The following is an 18,525-nucleotide window of genomic DNA, read 5'->3' on the forward strand; positions in this document are numbered from 1 at the left end:
GATGTTGTGGCGGAGACTACTCTTCGGGGTTTCAAGCACAAGTTGGATATACACCTTCTTGCAAATCATATTGAGGGATATGGTAATTTCAGGTTTTCATAATAGAGAACCTAAACGGGCCGCCGCGTGAGCAGATCGCCGGACTTGATGGACCTCGGTCTGATCCGGTGAAGGCATTTCTTATGTTCTTATGTTTTTATGTTCCCACCCTCGATGTCACTTCCTCTTTCTTCACAGGTGGGACTGAAGTAGAGGGAAGCTTCGTTGAAAAGGTCAGTCAGTGGAGCTACCAGAACTTCCCTAAGTTCCTTCAGTACCCTCAGATGTACACCATCCGGCCCCATCGCTTTGTCTACTTTTATTTTAGCTAGCTCCTCACAAACACAACCCTCTGAAAATCGACCAGGGTCTATTACGCCTCCATCCCTATTCATGTTTGTCTTCTGCAGTCCTGCTCCCGGCGCATCAGCTATGAACACAGAACTGAAATATCTGTTAAGCAATTTGGCCTTTTGTTTATCAGCTTCTACATAGTCCTTCCCTTCACCTTTGAGTCTCACAATGCCACTTTTGCACTTCTTCCTATCACTAATATATCTAAAAAAATATCTTGTCTCCCCGTTTTACCGTGTCAGCTATTTTTTCTTCCATTTGCATCTTTGCTTTCCTGACTACATGACCTTAGGAATCAGAAGGATGCCTGTGAGTGAAGCAGCTTGGCTGACGTAAGCCAACACCTTTTGTATTTTTATGTGAGGCAACTATAATAAAAAGAAAGATTTTTGTTCATGTCAATCTGTATCCTGAATATATTTACTAATCTCTTCTGGAAGTCCAGGCCAGCCTGCCACACCAGGCTAGTCTGTTACATGTGGTGTCTGTGCCAGTTTCCTAGCTTCTGCCACAAAGAAGCTGGACTTAGGGCTTACATTATTTAGGACCTCAGTACAGCAGTATTGAAATGTTTTAAAACAGCCTAAGGAAATAAGCTCCAACTGAAAAGAGAGAGGAAAACTTTTAACATGTATTTAAAGCCAGAAAGGCAGGCATTTGGTTTCTTTTTGTTTGTTTCTTTTACTGCATAGAGCTTGTGCGTATGCAACTACAGAGTGCTGACAGACTTAATTAAGGTGCTGAGTATACCTGTGCAAGGTTGCTCCTAAGAACATAAGCAGCTAGGGGGAAAAAACCCCAAGATAAGAATCTGGGAACAGGAGTAGCAAGAAATATGGCTAGCTATGCAGAAAAATCCTCCAAAGAGGAGAGGACTGCCTGCCTTGGAGAAAAGACACAGTGAAGGACTCACCTGGAATAGCCAGGAAAGCACCAGGGCAAAAGAAATCTCCTTAAGGGAGCAAGCCATGGGCTCCTTTTATCAAGCCGCGCTAGCGGGGTTAATGCACGCGACGTTTCATCACGTGCTAACCCCCGCACTGGCCAAAAACTACCTGTTCAAGGGAGGCGGTAGTGGCTAGCGGCTGGCGGTTTAATGCACGCTATTACACGTGTTAAACCGCTAGCATGGCTTAATAAAAGGAGCCCCATGTGTTCTGCCAATAATCAGTACACTTAAAGAGTTTAAGGACCCAGAAATAGAGTACAAGGAGCTGAGAGCACTGTTTGAGGGAGCTTGTCTTTATAATGAGGACCTCAAGTGGGAACTGAGGGAGGCTCGGACAAAAATCCAGAAGCTGCAAGAATAAAGATACACCCTTCAAGAAAGCTTGGAAAAAGGGCAGAATTAAAACTTAAGTCCATGCACCCTGAGGAGGAATGTGATCAAGGGCATGATTATAGAACTCCAAGACTAGGATTCTGTGAAGCCTGATTCACGCTGGGAAGGGAAACAAGCACTGGAAGAGGTGATCCAAATCATTAAGAAGTGGGACCAGCATATCAGATTCTTGTTAGATGAGCAGGAGTTTGTGGCTGATTTTGTGGCTCGCTTAAGAGAAAAATTGAAAGACTGTTTTAGGTAGAAGGAAGAATTAGCCTGTAAGGTACATGACTTGCAAGAACAGTTTTAGAAAATTATTCCCACTAGCCAGTATAAGAAAATGGAGAAAAGGCTGACCAAGGAGGTAACCATTAAAACCAAAGATCTGACACAGCAGCAGTAAGAGATCCAGGAGTTAACAGACAAGTCAATATATTGACAGCCCAGAGAATGGACTATCAAGCCCAGCTAGAGTGTGTTAGGCTTGCAAAAGTGAATAGGGTGTTAATCCAGCAGATGACAACTCTGCAAAAGGAGTTGTGGGCAGCATCTGTCAGGGAGCAGGAGCATACCTGTTCTTGAAGTACCTAGGTAGCTGATCTGCACAATCTCTCCCACAACAACTGATCTCTAAAACTGTTAGTCACTAATATCTAACTATGTTAGTTCTACTCAATTTGTAGCATTTTTTTAATCATTGTAAACCGCATAGAACTTCAAGGTCCTACGGTATATAAACTGTTATTATTATTATTATTATCACCAAGAAAAGATGAGAGTGCTGGAAGCAAAATTAACTCAGTTGAAAGTCTCTATGGAAAAGCCTTTGAAGGAGTTGGACTCTGTGGTTACCCAACACCAGACGGAGGTTTCAACAAGGGTGTGGTTGGAGAACCAGCTTACAAGCATTTGGAAGAGAATGTTGAAGAAGGAACAAGTATGCAGAGCCCAGGCTCTGGCCCAAACCTGAGACATGTCTACAAATGACAGAGCTTCAGAGATAGCTAGACCAAAAGTCTGCAGTTAAGGAGGACATGGTGGGAGCCTTGCAGTTGGCCAACCGAGCCCTAAACCAGGTCCGTGTACAGCCAGAGGCAGAGGCTAAGATTAGGCGCCAGGAGGTGCTAGCTCACACAATTATAGAAATGGCCCAGTGGCGGGTCATATGGGAACCAAGCAAGCACCCAAGAGCTGAAGGGCCACAGTGGACAGAGAGGGGCATACCCTGTTTTAAAAAGCAATGCCAGTCCAGTGCCCCAGAGTTCTGGAGGAAGGTCACCAGAAACACTGAGTGAGCTGCTACAGGCTTATGAGGAAGCCACCAGGAAGCACATAACTAACATGACTGTAAAATACTCCCAGATAATGGAGAACCAATGGGCCTTGTGAAGAACAGAGTTACCAAGAGGTCCCATCCTGGCAATACTTGGGAAGAGTGTCAGATATAATTGAGGCTTAGGGGTATCCTGGTAGGTCCCTCCATGATGGTTGGGATTCTGGGGGCCCTAAGAGAGCTATACCCTCTACCCTTTGGGAATGGGTCCCTGGTAATAGCAGGCACTTCCCCATTAGGGTTGAACTGAGGGAGAGGGTATATGACAGATCAAGGGGTTACCCCTACATAGGAGTGCTATTATATTGCAGAGCAATAGAGGGCATTGGACAGTTAAAAGGAAATTACATGTCCCAGAATGCCCTGAGGTTGCAGCAGTGTTGAGTCAGAGGAGCGGGGCTCAGGGAGGAGTACTTTTGCCCCAAACCAGAATCAGTCAGGGAGGTCTCAGAGAGAGAAAAAGGTCCTTCTTCATGTTATTCATACCATCAAGGTACTCTAATGCAGATTTTGGTATCATCCACAAAGAGGCAAATCTTACAAGGCATTCCTTCAGCAATATCGCTTACAAAATTGTTAAAAAGAGCAGAACCAAGAACTGAACCTCGAGGCACACCACTGGTAACATCCCTTTCCTCAGTGTGATCTCCACTACCCTCTGTTGCCTTCCACTCAACCAGTTCCAGACCCAGTCCATCACTTTGGGGCTCATACCGAGGGCACTCAGTTATGGAATGATTTTGGTTAGCTAGTTGAGACTTCATTATGATGAGCTGTCAAGAGAAAGGCGATGAAAATGATATCTGTATTGTGCCGAGAGTCATTTGAGAAGAGGTTTGAATACTTACATACTTATGTATTCCCTAGAGGAAAGAAGGAATAGTGGAGATATGATACAGGCATTTACAGTACATACGTACTTAAAGGGTATTAATATACAAACATATTTCTTCAAGAGATGGAGAAACTGTAACACTAGAGATGAGACTGTGGTGTGACAGATTGAGGAGTAACATCAGGAAATACTTTTTCATGGAGAGGGTGGTGGATGCCTGGAATGCCTTCATTGGAAAGGTGATAAAGACAAAAACAATGACTGAGTTCAAAAATGCATGGGATAGACACAAAGGATCCCTGATAATAAGAGCATAGTAAGAACACCGTTCTACAGAACTAGAGTTATAATTTCATTATGATGATCAGGAGTGATGCTTAAATTGCAGGGGGTCCAGTATGAGGCAAGACGGATTGGGATAGGTTGGAGTTAGCTTGGACGGCGATGTCAGCGGTGGGGCAATGTGGCCAACGCTGGGCAGACTTCTACAGCCTGTGTCCTATGTGCAGCATATGGATCAGCAGCTAGAAAGCAGTTGTTTTTTTTTTCTTTTTACCACATTCATATAGGCCCTCTTTTACTAAGGTGCGCTAATCGAATTAGCGTGCACTAAATGCTAATGCGTGCATGTTAGTCTATGGATGCGCTAGCATTTAGTGCGCGCTAATTTGATTAGCACGCGCTAATCGGTTAGCGCACCTTAGTAAAAGAGGGGGATAGTCCGAGTACAGGTCTTGCCTATCTCAGGGGAGAGGGGGAAAACATCTTATAGTGGAACTTATGACATAATAAATAATTACGGGATTGCTGGTTTAACATTATATCAAAAATGAATGTGACTGTTGGACAGACTGGACAGACCATACAGTTCTTTAACTGCTGCCATCTATGTTGAAATCTTCTGTTCAGTGTATTTCAGCAGCCCCCCACAAAAAAATCACACCACTGTTTAGGAGAGGAATAGAGTATAAAACAAAGGATCAACAGCAACACGGGGGGGGGGGGGAGGGGGGAGGGAGGGAAACCTTGGCAAGATATAAACCAAACACAAATGAAGGTGATCAAAGGAAGGAGTCGTCGTCAAAAAGATCATTCAGCAATCTTTCTTAACAGGGAACTCTTGTTTGTGTTTGGCTTATAAAACAAAGTATATCCTAATGCCTCTGTATTCTTCTGATTTGACCGCACCTTGAATACTGTATGCAATTCTGGTGTCTGCATCTGAGAAAAGATATAGTGGAATTAGAAAAGGTACAAAGAAGGGCAATCCAAATGATGAAGAGGATGGAACGACTCCCACATGAGGAAACACTAAAGAGGTTAGGGCTCTTCAGCTTGATGAAGCGATGGCTGAGGGGAGATATGATAAAATCCTGAGTGGAGTAGAAAGGGCAAATGCAAAGCATTTGGTTACTCTTTCAAAAAATACAAAGCCTAGGAAATACTCCATAAAGTTGGAAAGTAAGACGTTCACATCAAGTAGAAGAAAATATTTTTCACTCAGCTCATTATTAAGCTCTGGAACACAGTGCAAGAGGATGTGGTAAAAGCACTTAATGTATCTGTATTTATAAATGGTTTGGACAAATTCCTGGACGTAGAGTCCATAAACTTGGGGAAGCCACTGCCTATCCTTGGGGTTATGTACATAAGAACATAAGAATTGCCGCTGCTGGATCAGACCAATGGTCCATCGTGCCCAGCAGTCCGCTCATGCGGAGGCCCCCAGGTCAAAGACTAATGCTCTAAATGAGTCCAGCCTCACCTGCGTACGTTCCAGTTTAGCAGGAACTTGTCCAACTTTGTCTTGAATCCCTGGAGGGTGTTTTCCCCTATAACAGACTCCAGAAGAGCGTTCCAGTTTTCTACCACTCTCTGGGTGAAGAAGAACTTCCTTATGTTTGTACGGAATCTATTCACTTTCAACCTTAGTATGGAATCTTGACACTTTTTGGTTATCTGCTAGTTACTCGTGACCTGGACTGGCCATAGTTAGGAACAGGATACTGGGCTAGATGGACCTTTGATCTGATCAAGTAGAGCAGCTCTTAGGGCTCCTTTTACTAAGGTGCGCTAGCGTTTGTAGCGCACGCAGGAAATTACCGCACGCTACGCTTCTAGAATTAACGCCAGCTCAATGCCGGCGTAAGGTCTAGCGCGCATGGCAATGTAGCACACGCTATTCCGCGCGTTAAAGCACTAACGCGGCTTAGTAAAAAGAGTCCTTATTTTTTATATAAGGATGAAGAAAAGGGATGACCAGAGCTGAACTAGCATAGGCAGTGTAAACTGAGCAGACTAGGTAAGTGAAATAATTCCTCATCTGCTCGCACTCGTCACACTGCTATATCTTTTTCTCTTTTCTTAATGATTTATTACCATTGGGTTTATTTATTTAAAAACTTTCTTACCCGCTTAAAACTATGTGGCTTACAAAATACAAACACAATATGAAACTCACTTACAAAATACAGTCATAAATGTAATATAACAAACACATAACCAGATAGTACAGTTATAACAATCTCCAAAGATGTCACTACTTATTCACTACTCTATGATTTTACTATGGATAACAAATGGTACAATTCTCTACCCAGTGACTTGTGTGTGTAATGATCCTCTATGCTCTTACTGTTGGGACTGAACAAGATACTCTTTTCGTGATAGTAAATGTAAAGGTGACTACTGATTAATTTATTTTAGTTTCTGTTGCATAATAGTAAGTTACTGCAATACAATGCTCATTTCAAAGATAGAGAGAATCAAAACAATGCAATGGGACCGTTCTAACTTCTGTCTTTTTCCCCAGACAGCTATTTCACTGCCAATGAGATATAGGAGGGGTCGTTGTAAAGCTTTCAGCCCAGCCAACAAAGTTGAGGCAGTTTCCATCGAGGGCTATACACTTACCCTCCCCCCCTTTTACAAAACCATAGTGCGGTTTGTAGCGCCGGCTGTGGCAGTAACAGCTCCGACACTCATAGAATTCCTATGAGTGTCAGAGGTGTGACTGCTGTGGCTCGCACCGATTTTCCACTTTTTTCATTCCATATTTTTCTGACGGAACGATAAAAGTGGAAAATCACTGGACTTAGGCCCTCTTTTACAAAGGTGTGTGTTTAGCGTGCGCTAAATCAAAGCATACACTAACCGCTAATGTATCCATAGGATAACATGCACGCGTTAGTGTTTAGCGTGCGCTAAAAAGCATAGCACACCTTTGTAAAAGAGGGGGTTAGTGGATAGCCCTCAATGGAGACTGCCCCAACTTTGTTGGCTGGGCTGAGAACTTTTCAGCGGCCCCTCGTAATATAAAAATCTTTAACACACTCTGGTCAGTGTGTGTGTTTTATAGATACATACAGTACAAATCTGGGGGAAAAACAACAAAATGATTGTATGCTTGCTGGCTTGCAATGTTTTTCGGCTGGAATCTTGAGTTCAGGAAGTGGGAGGAAGCCAACAGCTAACATGGTTTTAGAGCTTGGAAGAAAGAAACATCCAGGGAGGCAGACAGAGCACCAGTCCCCATGCTGATGATTCGGCTGTCGCCGCTCAGTTCCTATGGCATTTTCAAGACTCCTGTAATCACTGGTTGTCATGCTGTACTATTAGCAAAGGAATGAAATGGGAGGAAAACACAGTGACCTCGAGCAGACCTTGGGTAATGCATGTGATTGCACAAGAGCAGCTGGGCAAAATCTTTAAAAAAAAATAAAGAAAAAGAACCCAAACCTTTCTGTAGATACAGGGACATGAACAACCCCGAGAAATAGTTTTTCTCATATTTATCATTCTCTTTCTTGGTGTCAGCTAGTTATACGTCACACGTCGGAGTTTGGCTGAAGACTAATGTTTAAATAAAAAGATCCTCCCTGGTTTGTGAAGTCGTTTTCCCCCCATCTGCAAGTAATAAAGCCTAAACTCCTCAGAGTGCAACTGGAAGGGATATGTTCCATGGGTCTGTGGAGAACCACAGAGACTCAGCACAGAAAAAGAAGCAGCAGCGCTGAGCATTTCCTGACCTCTTTTTGGCTCTCAGTCTAAAAGAAGTCTCTAAGGCAAGAAGCATGAAAGAGCTTACACAAGAAACCCCTTCAAAAGGGCAGCACTTTTCTGGGAGACTGCCACAAAAGAGAGAGAGAGAGAGCGCGCAACTGTTGTGTAGGAGTGTTGCCCTCCCACTTGGGGGAAAAAAAAAAGCTGGTAATGCCAACATGTCACGGAAAAATTCCTTCCTAGCTGTTGTGCACAGAGACATTAGGAGTGAAAAATTGAAAAAAAAAAAGTGTTGAACTGCAATTATGCTACAAGAAAGAATTCTTCACCCTGTTTCAAAAAAGTAAAAAAAAAATATGCAAAGGGCATCTTTAAAAAACAAACAAACAAAAAAAAAAAAAAACCCACGTTCAAGAGAGCTCATATGAAGAGGAAAAATAGCCTTTCAAACTCCTTTGCAGGCAGACTGCTAGATGCAAATGAGGGGAAGAAATTCCAACAGCAATTCAGATCTTCTTGGTGTTTCTGAAAATTCTGTGCATATGACTGCTGTATTATTACCCTTCACCACACTAGGTCAGCCAGCAGCCCTCATTTGTATGCATTACAGGGTCTTCAGATGCTATACCTACAATTTGTATTCATAGGGGGCTATTTTGTATATATCTATGTGTACATTCTGTTCACTTGGGCTTGAAAATGCCTGAATTCATTTCAAAAGATAAGAAACCAGAAATTCAGAATGGGTAATACTTTCTTGTGGATTACCTTATACACATTAGGAGGCCAGAAGCCAATGGACCTGAAGTAGTTTTGAAATTTGAACTTTAAGAGTTTCTCTTACCTATTCTTTGTAACATTCTGAAGCGGAACAACAGAATGACACTGAAAATAAAGCTCTACCCCTTCCTTTTACTAAACCGCGATAGCGGTTATTAGCGCAGGGAGCCGCGTTGAATGCTCCGCACTGCCCCCGACGCTCATAGGAACTCCATGAGCATTGGGAGCAGCGTGGAGCATTCAGCGCAGCTCCCTGCGCTAATAACTGCTATCGCGGTTTAATAAACAAATATTTTTTTTTCTGAAAACATTGTCATTCAGCCACAGTTATTAAGGAATGAAACCAATCCAACGCAAGCTGGCCACATAACTGTATTACAAAAAAAATTTGATAATTTTACCTTTAGAAATACTGTATATTGTGAAGTCTCACTCAGACACAGACCAGATACCTAGTCAATAGTAATGCCAGTGATAAAGAAAAGTAGAAGCCTATGTAGTGAAGTCTGTTAATGGTAATTCAAGCATTAATATTTGATAAACCCTTTGCATTATCAATCACAAGTTTGTTGCAATTAACAAGACAATACCTGTATGTTAATATGCATTAATTAATTTGCATTGGTGTTAATGCAAATGCTATGCTGAAGTAAGGAGCTGCAAAAGAATGCAAAATTGTTCCTTTCCTATTTGCACAGCCAAAGAGTACTGGCATTAAAAAATGTAAAATATAATGTAAATGTGTTAATGACAAAATCTTAAATTCACTCTTAGCGAGTTGTAGTTACATTTTTTGCTTTGCCAGCTACATTAACAGGTGCATTGTGCCATCTGCTGTAATATGTACATTATCTGCATCTTATTGACTTCATTTGTAGGAGTCATTTACGAGGGGCTGCTGAAATGTTTTCAGCCCAACCAACAAAGTTGGGTCAGTCTCCATCGAGGGCTATACAAGTCATAATCAAAAAATACTTCTAAGTCCACTTTGGGCCTAGGGCAGGGATAGGCAATTCCTGTCCTCGAGAGCCAGAGCCAGGTCAGGTTTCAAGATATCCACAATGAATATGTATGAGATGGATTTGCATGCACTGCCTCCTTGAGATGCAAATCTATCTCATGCATATTTATTGTGGCTATCCTGAAAACCAGACCTGGCTCTGGCTCTCGAGGACCGGAATTGCCTACCCCTGGCCTAGGGCATTAGTTGCCCAAAGTCAGCTACTCATATTCACTGAGCCAGACTTACCTACTGTACATCCCTGAATAAACTGACTAGCTGTTTAACAAGAATTCAAGAATGGATGGTATCAATTTTCAAAGGACAGAAAAACCTGAAATATTTCACTAGGACTCGAGCACGAGTTGATGGCACCTGACAACAAAAATATTCGGTATTGTATTTATCCTAGTTTTGTAAACTGGACCAAGTTAGGGTTATTTAAGGAAAAAATATAAGAAACATATAAAACGCACTCTTGATTCTTTGCCGGGGGGAAATGTAGACGTGTTTCCTCCTGGGAGCAGAGGGGTGTGTTCAAGACATAAGGTAGGAGTTTAGCTGATGTGTAGCAGGGCGCCATGTTGTATAAAGACTTGAACGCAAGTACTAACAGGGGCATATTCAAAAGAAATGTCTAAGTCTGATTTTGGATGTAGGGCGCTAGCCACCCAAAGTTGGCAGTGGCAAAATGTCCATTCTCTAAAAGTACGTCCAAAAAAAAAAAAAAATATTTCAAAAATCATCTATCTATACGTCCAGGTGTATGATTGTCCAGACTGCAACTACGTCTTTATACCACATTCTCAACCAAAAATTTGTCCAAGTCCCAAACGCCCAGAACAAGATCTTTTGGACGTGGGAGGGCCAGCATTATGATGGACTGGTCACCCAGACATGGCAACAGAGCAGTGGGGCACCTTTCAGAGTACTACTGTGAATTTTATAAAAAGAGTGCCACATAAACATCTCACCACAACTCCTTTATATGTCATGGTGAGCCCCCAAAACACCGCCATAACCCTCTATACCCACCTGTCTACAACCTCAATAGCCCTTATGGCTGCAAATGCCACCATGGCAGTAGAGTAGGATTTGGGTTTTTTTTGGTGGGCTCACATTTTCCACCACTGATGTAGTGGTTAGAGTGGCTTATGGGCCTGGGTCCTACTCTCTATGGTTCACCAGCCCACCCCCAGACTACTTAAGCCACCTCTGTGCAGCTCTACTAGACTTTCCATCAGCAGGTGCTGATGTTCCAGAGGCAGGTATGTACGTTTTTATTCTGAAGTTTGTGTGGGTGCAACGGGGTCAGTGAACATAGGTGGGGGGGTCTTTACTTTGACCCTGCAGTGTTTTTCTGGTCACTTTGGATACCCTATGGACACTTATACGTGTCTTTACATTGTCTAACTCACAACATATAAGTTCTGTCTAAGCAGTCTTATCAAACCTTCAGTTATCCCTGCAAAACGACCAAATCTAGGACAGCCCACATCCCACCCTACCACTCCTCCAAAACTGCCCCTTTCAGCACTGGGCACACACTGGGATTCAGAGGCCTAAAAAGTCCCTGGATATGCCTAAAAAGCTGTTTTGATTATTAGCACTTGGACAACCTGTCTTTTAGATCGTCCAAGTGCCAAATTGGGCAGGTTTTTAGATGTATTTCAGTTTTGATTATGAGCCCATAAGTCTTTGAAGAAGCAGCGTTTGGCTATGGGTAGCCAGTGGGCTGATGCTAGTGCTTGGAATACCAAATGGTGGGTGCGAAGGCTCTTGAGAAGTCTAATTGCTCTGTTTTGTTGGAGATGCTTAAGATTTTTTTTGCTACTGCCTATTCAAACATTTTATTGTGTATTGTGTTGACTATTTAAGAAGCATATTATGCCGTACTATGTACTGTTCTTTGAATTTTTTTACTGCTGTAATTTAATTTTTTAGTGCCTTCATTTGCCTTATTCTTGCAGAATACTTCCTTGGGTGAATTTCTTCTATAAGGTAGTAAATAAATCCTAAGAAGTAAGTACAGATTTTCACTCACACTCACAGCAGTGGCAGCTGTGTTTATTTGGTTGTACTCTCAGCAGGTGGGGAGGGTTTAGGATCAGTGAGAGTCAGGGAAATTGCAGTCTTCAGTTAGTGGCTCCCCATAGCCATGATATACTATTATACTACTTAACATTTCTAAATCAGATAGAGGATGGATTTGTGATATGCAATAGAAGAATAACCTGTCATAAGTACAAGGGAGGCTGCCAGTGTGTGGAGGGGTAGCCAGATGGTTATGCAGTGGGCTAAGAACACTAAGAACTAGGGCAACAAGGATCAATTCTCATTGTGGCTCCTTGAGACCATGGGCATTTCCATTGGCCTGGGTACAAAAAGTTAGGTTATGAGCCCACTAGAGACAGAGAAAGTACCTATAAATAATACATGTGGAAGGGCATAATTAAAAAACATCTAAGTCCCCTTTTGGCCTAAGGTCTTACACGTTGAAAGTAGAAGCAGGGAAAATGTCCATTATCAAAAAAACGTCCAAAAGGAGTTTTTTTTTGATAATGGCCTACCTCTACATTCAGCTGTTTAAATGCCCAGACCACCACTACGTCTAAACTTGTACCATATAATCAACCTAAAAAAAGCCTAAGCCCCAAATGTCCAAAACAAGGGCTTTTAGGCAAAGGAGGAGCCAGTCCTTCACCTAAAAGCTGGATTCTGTAACCGGTGTCTGTCAAAAAACAACACCAGTTACAGAATCCACCTCCCCCCCCCCCGATGACATAGGGGCAAGAGGGAGCCCAAGCCCTCCTGCCCCAGGCACCCCCAAACTCCCCGACAGGATCGGGCAGGAGGGAGCCCAAGCCCTCCTGCCCTTGACGCAAGGGCCCCCCGAACCCTGATCGCCCCCCCACTGACCCGTGACTCCCCACGCTGACCCCCACGACTCCCCCACCCCCACCCCACTCCCTGTACCTTCAATAACTGGGCCTATTCTGGTTGACCCAGGCATCTCAGGCCCCACCTGTGGGGGGTTTTTTTGAGCCACCTGGGCCAATCAGGTCCTAAGGCCAGCCATTCAACAGATGGCTGGCCTGTCGGACGGATGGGCTTGGCACTGTCCGACCAACATTATTGAAGTTATGGGGAGTGGGAGGTTGTGGGCTCGGCGGGGGGGGGGGGGGGGTTGCGGGTCAGCGGGGGGAGATCGGAGTTCGGAGGGAGCCCTTGTGTCGAGGGCAGGTTTGGGCTCCCTCCTGCCCGATCCTGTCGGGGAGTTCGGGGATGCCCGGGGCAGGAGAACTTGGGCTCCCTCTTGCCCTGATCTTCATCGGGGGTTCGGAGCTGCCGCCGGGCAGAAGGGCTTGGGCTCCCTCCTGCCCTGATCGTTGTCGGGGGGGAGGGAAGGGTGGATTGCGGCAGGGGAAATAAGCCATCTCTCTTGCCGCGATCATTGCTGTAGGGGGTAGGCAGGTTGCTTGGGCCGCTGAGCTGATCGCAGCAGCCATGATCAGCTCAGCGGCCCCTTTTCGGCACTTATACCTGTTTTGACTTGGTCTAAGTTAAAACGTATAAGTGCCGACTAGGCAACCTGCCTTAAGTTTTGGTTATACCTGCTGCACGCCTAGGTCTAGATCGGCCCACCTCCCGCCCACTGCCCGCCCTTTCCCCTCCTCTAAAAACACCTCTTTTCTCTCTGTGCGTTTAGAGGCAGGGGAAAGGCCTAAGCTGGTTTTATATACGTCTAAATCCAGCTTTGATTATGGGTACTTGGACGATCAGGCTTTTTGATCGTCCAAGTACCCATTTAGGCCACTTTTTAGACTTTTTTTTTTATTATTATGAGCCCCAACTGCTTTGGTTGCTCCACAGAAAAGCAGTATAATGCATGACCCATGATACCGGAAGCCTGGTTCTTCCTTTGTCAGAACAGTGGTCTGTGGCCAGATGATGGGGCCATTTTGCTAAAGGGAACAAGACAATGTATGCTTTTCCCCGGTAGTACTCACATACAAATCCCTTGAGATTTCCTGAATTTCCTACAATAGCACACCTTTGACATCGGGCAACGAAGCCTCTAAGGACTGACCCACAGACATCTTTTCGGCTCCTGAGGAAGGCGGTTCTCTGTCAAAGCACAACCCAATTGTTGAATCATCTTTGTATATTTTATTGAATAAACTTGGTGCTGCTTTGAAAGTCCATTGCCTCAAACCCATTTCATTTTGGATTTTTTTAACTATGCGCCATACGTGCATACAATGCCACTCTGCCCAAACTGCTTCAGAACATGCTTAAATCTGAAGCATGTATAGGTGGCATAAATTTATAAAAGGCATCATATATGCATATATTGGCATATATGTATGAAAATGACTATATAAAATGCCTCCTTTTATGCTGGCTTGCTTTTGAAGCTTACCATGCTCTGGAAATGCAGAAGGATTCTACATCATTAACATCCTTTGGTGAATTTTACTCCAGTACTGTAAGCAAATAAATGCAAAGTCTCTGTGGAAGTGTGCCACATAAGCACTGGAAGAAAGCTATTTTTCTATTATTTCACTCATGAAAGAAAGTAGGGAAAAGCAGCAGAATGTCAGTAATGGTTCTACCAGCTGCCAACAATAAAACCATGGACGAGAGAGCAGCTCTTATTTTTTGCTAAAATGAGCCTGATGATCCATTAAGTTGTCATGTAATCTCCTTGGTATCTTCTACTTCTGTCTCAACATAAAGATTTTTTTTTTTAATGGCGGCATTAACCTGACAATGAGAGACCATCATTTCATGATGTCTACTGTACATGATCACATCTGGCATCTGAATAACCTAGTAAGAATGATTTTATGGACTTATCTGGCTTCCGGAAGTGAAAAGTTTCTATATCTACCTCTTTAATGTCATATTTGTTTTTGGAATATTATTTTTTTAAGTCAGATACAAGTTTTCGTAATTCAAGTTCTCATATATAGTTAGTGGTTTTTATTTTTGCTTTGCTGTGATTTATTGATTTAATACACTGTTTAATACATTAAGGGCTCCTTTTACTAAACCGTGGTAAAGGGTTCTACTGCAGGCCAGTGAGGTAAATGCTCCAGTGTACAGAATGACACAGTGGCTGTTACCCCCCGTGGAAACAGTGAAAACAAAAATGGTCACCACGAGTACGGGGACAAGGCCATTCACTGCCCCATGGAGCAGTGAATGGCCTTTTCTCCACAGTTAAGGGAGTGAGCACGCACAGTGAATGAGCGTGCGGTCCAGCAGCCCCCTCTCTCCTGCCATCTGGGCATCTCCCTCCCTTCCCCTTACCTTACCTTCGTGGTGATTTCTACAAGACTATGCATTCTATTGCAGTCGAGCCTTGAAGTCGTGTCACATGTGGCTGCTGGAAAGGTCTTCTCTGATACAACTTCCGGTAGGTTGCATCAGAGGAGACCTTTTCCAGCAGCCACATGCAATGCGACTTCAAGGCTCCAGCTGAAATAGAATACATAGCCTTGTAGAAATCGCCACGAAGGGAAGGGAAGGAGGGAGATGCATGGACAGACGGCGGGAGGGAGCTGATGGACCGCGTGAAGGGTGCTGGGGTGAGGAGTGTAGAGAGGAGAAGACGCTGAAGCAGCCTGAAGGGAACTGGAGAAGAGATAGAGGGGAGAAGACGCTGGGAAATGGGGAAGAGAGCATGGGGAGAAGACGCTGGGAAAGAAGCTAGATTAAGAATATTTATCTCACTATCATTAGGTATTATTCTCCCCTTTTGACTCTTCCCTATCAATCTTCCCTGCCTTTTCTCCCTACCTCCCCACCCACCTCCCCAGCTCCCTTCCCTGATCCTATCCACTTTGGTTAACTCCTTCTACTTAAAGAACAATCTTCTTCTCTCTAGGTTTGCGGGGACAGGAAGGTGACGGGGTCCGAGCTCGCAGGGATGGGAAGAATGGGGACAAATTTTTTCCCCGTGTCATTCTCTACTCCAGTGCTCATAGGAATCCTAAGAGCGTCAGAGCATTTATCTCATCGGCCCATGGTAAAAACCTCCACTGCGATTTAGGGCCTTTTCTATTAAGCTGCGCTAGCAGTTTTCTAGTACGAGGAGCTGCGCTGAATGGCCCGCCCAGTTCCTATGAGCATCGGGAGCAGCGCAGGCCATTCAGCGCAGCTTTCAGAACTAAAAACTGCTAGCGCAGTTTTAATAGAAGAGGGGGCTAGTAAAAGTCAGATAAGTTTTAAAGCAGTTTACAAGAAAAAATTCAACACACAAAAACATATTGTGTTACAGTTTATCATAAAAACAAATATATATGTAACTCTTGATACAATCAAATCATAACTCTTTACATAAAAGAAAAAATTTAAAAACAACTTGTAAAAGAAAACATTAAATATTTTTAAAAAGCTACACTGTTTTACAGGGAAAGTATGCCTCAGCCTTTGGCGAGGGTGAAATGCTATTGAACTTCATTTTGTGATTTGATTTTATATTATAAATCACTCTGAATTATTGTTAGGTAAATTGGTATATACATTTTTATAAATACACTTGCTGATCACCCAGCATTGCCTGGGCATTTATTTATCCCAATGTTCTAGACAGGAAAATGAATCACGGGCATCTTCATTTTTAGCAGCAAGAATGGCCCTCTCTATGGCTCTCTATGGAAGCTATGGATTAGAGACTAATCTCTGTCATTTTTTATTATTTTTACATGTCACCCCATTCCCACCCCCACAGTGTTTGTTCCCAGATAGTAAGTAATATGTATACCAAGTTTGGTTGAAATTGCTCCATGCGTTTCAGAGTTATGCTGGAACATGCATACACATATCCGATTTTAGATAGACAGATAGATAGATAAATAGATAGAAAAGAAAGATCAAATTAGATCTCTAACTGAAATGTCTACTTGTGTGAAAGCCACTACTATACTTGTCTGCTCCCTAGCCATCAAGAAATCTTGTAGCTATTTAGAGTCAATAAATATTTCTTATCTTCAATAGAAACCAAGAATTTAGAAGAAAATGTCTACACAAAATTAGCTCCCAGGGCCTGGACCATTGACCTAAGAGCCAAGATGTCCTATCACCTCTGTTATGTTGTTTTAAACAAATTAGGAAAAATTCTTACTTGAGACTCCCAAAGCAACACATTCATATAGGTACCATCTACTTGTACTTGAGTCCTAGCGACTTGATGAATTATAGATCTAAAGAGATCAGTTTTATGGTAGTGCAGTAAGGTCATCCAGCTTCATCCCCATGGTTGATTTAAACATATCTAGCCATCTGATTGTAGGTCACCCTCTTTGCCTGGGTTCCTTAGATCTTCCCAAACATAATGTCCTTCTCCAATGATCGTTCTCTTCTGACAGTGTGACCAAAATAAGGCAGTTGTAGCTTCATCATGTGGGCTTCGAGTGACATAGATGGTTTGATCTCTTCCAGAATTGATTTGGTAGTTCTTCTGGCAGTCCATTGCACACATAAAATCCTTCTCCAGCACCAAAGCTCAAATGAGTCAATCTTCTTTGTGTCTTGTTTCCATAATGTCCAGCTTTCACATTCATAACTGACCACTGAGAAAATGAGTGCATGTGCAAGTCTGATCTTCATTTAGAGTATTATTTCCTTGCCTTTGAATACTTTGTCAAAAGCCTTCATTGAAGAACGACCCAGTACTATTCTGCAGAGCATTTCTTCCCTTCTAGTTGCATCTATGTTTATGAAAGAGCCCAGGAGATTGAAATTCTTTACAACTTCTATTCTATTGTCTTCAAGCCCATAATCTTCAACATTTTCAGGGTTCATGATCTTCGTTTGTTTATGCTCAGTTCTAATCCCATGCTATGACTTTTGGCTTGTATAGCATTACAGTCAGTTTCAAGTGCAAAGATTGCAAGGAACATTGTTATAGATACCATAACCTCCTGCAAACTCTCCAAGAACCGGGAAGCTGTTAGGTCTTGTACCAGCAACAAGGGTGACGGGACAAAAGCGCGCGAGACATTGGAGCGCTGACAATTCGGCACAAGACACCAGCACGCCGCAGAAAAACTTACTTTTAAAGAGCTCCGACGGAGGATATGGTGGGAACCCCCCTACTTTACTTCATACTCTTCACGCTGCTGTTGGGGGGGGGATGTGTGGGGGGTGCAATCCCCGCACTACCCCAACGGCAGCGCGAAGAGTATGAAGTAAACTGGGGGGGGTTCCCCACTCATACCCCGCGTCAGAGCTCTTTAAAAGTAAGTTTTCCTGCAGCGCGCTGGTGTTTTGCACCGAATTGTCTGCGTTCCAATGTCAGCGCACTGATGTCTCGCACGCGAATGACTATGAACCACAACCAGTGGTAAATTTTTGATTTGCAAATGTGCTTTTCTAATTGTATTGTGTTTTTAAGGGGGGGTGAAATTGATTTGGCCAATCTTAGAGTTTCAGAAAAGAAGTCTATAGAAATTTAAATAAATATAAGTGTGCATTCACGTGAAAATGGGATTTCTAATAGCAAGCCTATGAAATTATTATTCTTACCATTTCCCAAGAAACTAAGAATTTACTTTTTTACTACATATTTTCATTATAAGGAGAATAAATTGAAGGTATTAGTTGTGTATGTGTTTTATAGAAGGGTTCATTACAGTGCTTGGCTATTCTGTATGTTTAAGTTTATTCAATTTGATTACCGTATTTTCACGCAAATAACACGCACCCGTATAAAACGCGCACACGTGTATAGCGCGCAGAAATCACGATGATAAGCACAAAAACTTTGGTATAACGCGCTCACGATTATACCGCGCATGCTGCCCGACTCTCCGTTCACCCCCCCTGACTTCCGTGCACTGCCCCGCCTC

At 43.1% G+C, this 18,525-nt stretch overlaps 1 protein-coding gene across 4 annotated transcripts in view; it reads right to left on the reverse strand.

Annotated features, from left to right (window-relative positions):
- The window catches only part of DYNC1I1 (dynein cytoplasmic 1 intermediate chain 1), a 587,025-nt gene that overhangs the window by 392,115 nt on the left and 176,385 nt on the right, over nucleotides 1-18,525 (reverse strand). The gene's annotated exons all lie outside the window — the stretch shown is intronic.

This window comes from Geotrypetes seraphini, chromosome 2 (genome assembly GCF_902459505.1).
Source record: "Geotrypetes seraphini chromosome 2, aGeoSer1.1, whole genome shotgun sequence".
NCBI lineage: Eukaryota > Metazoa > Chordata > Amphibia > Gymnophiona > Dermophiidae > Geotrypetes > Geotrypetes seraphini.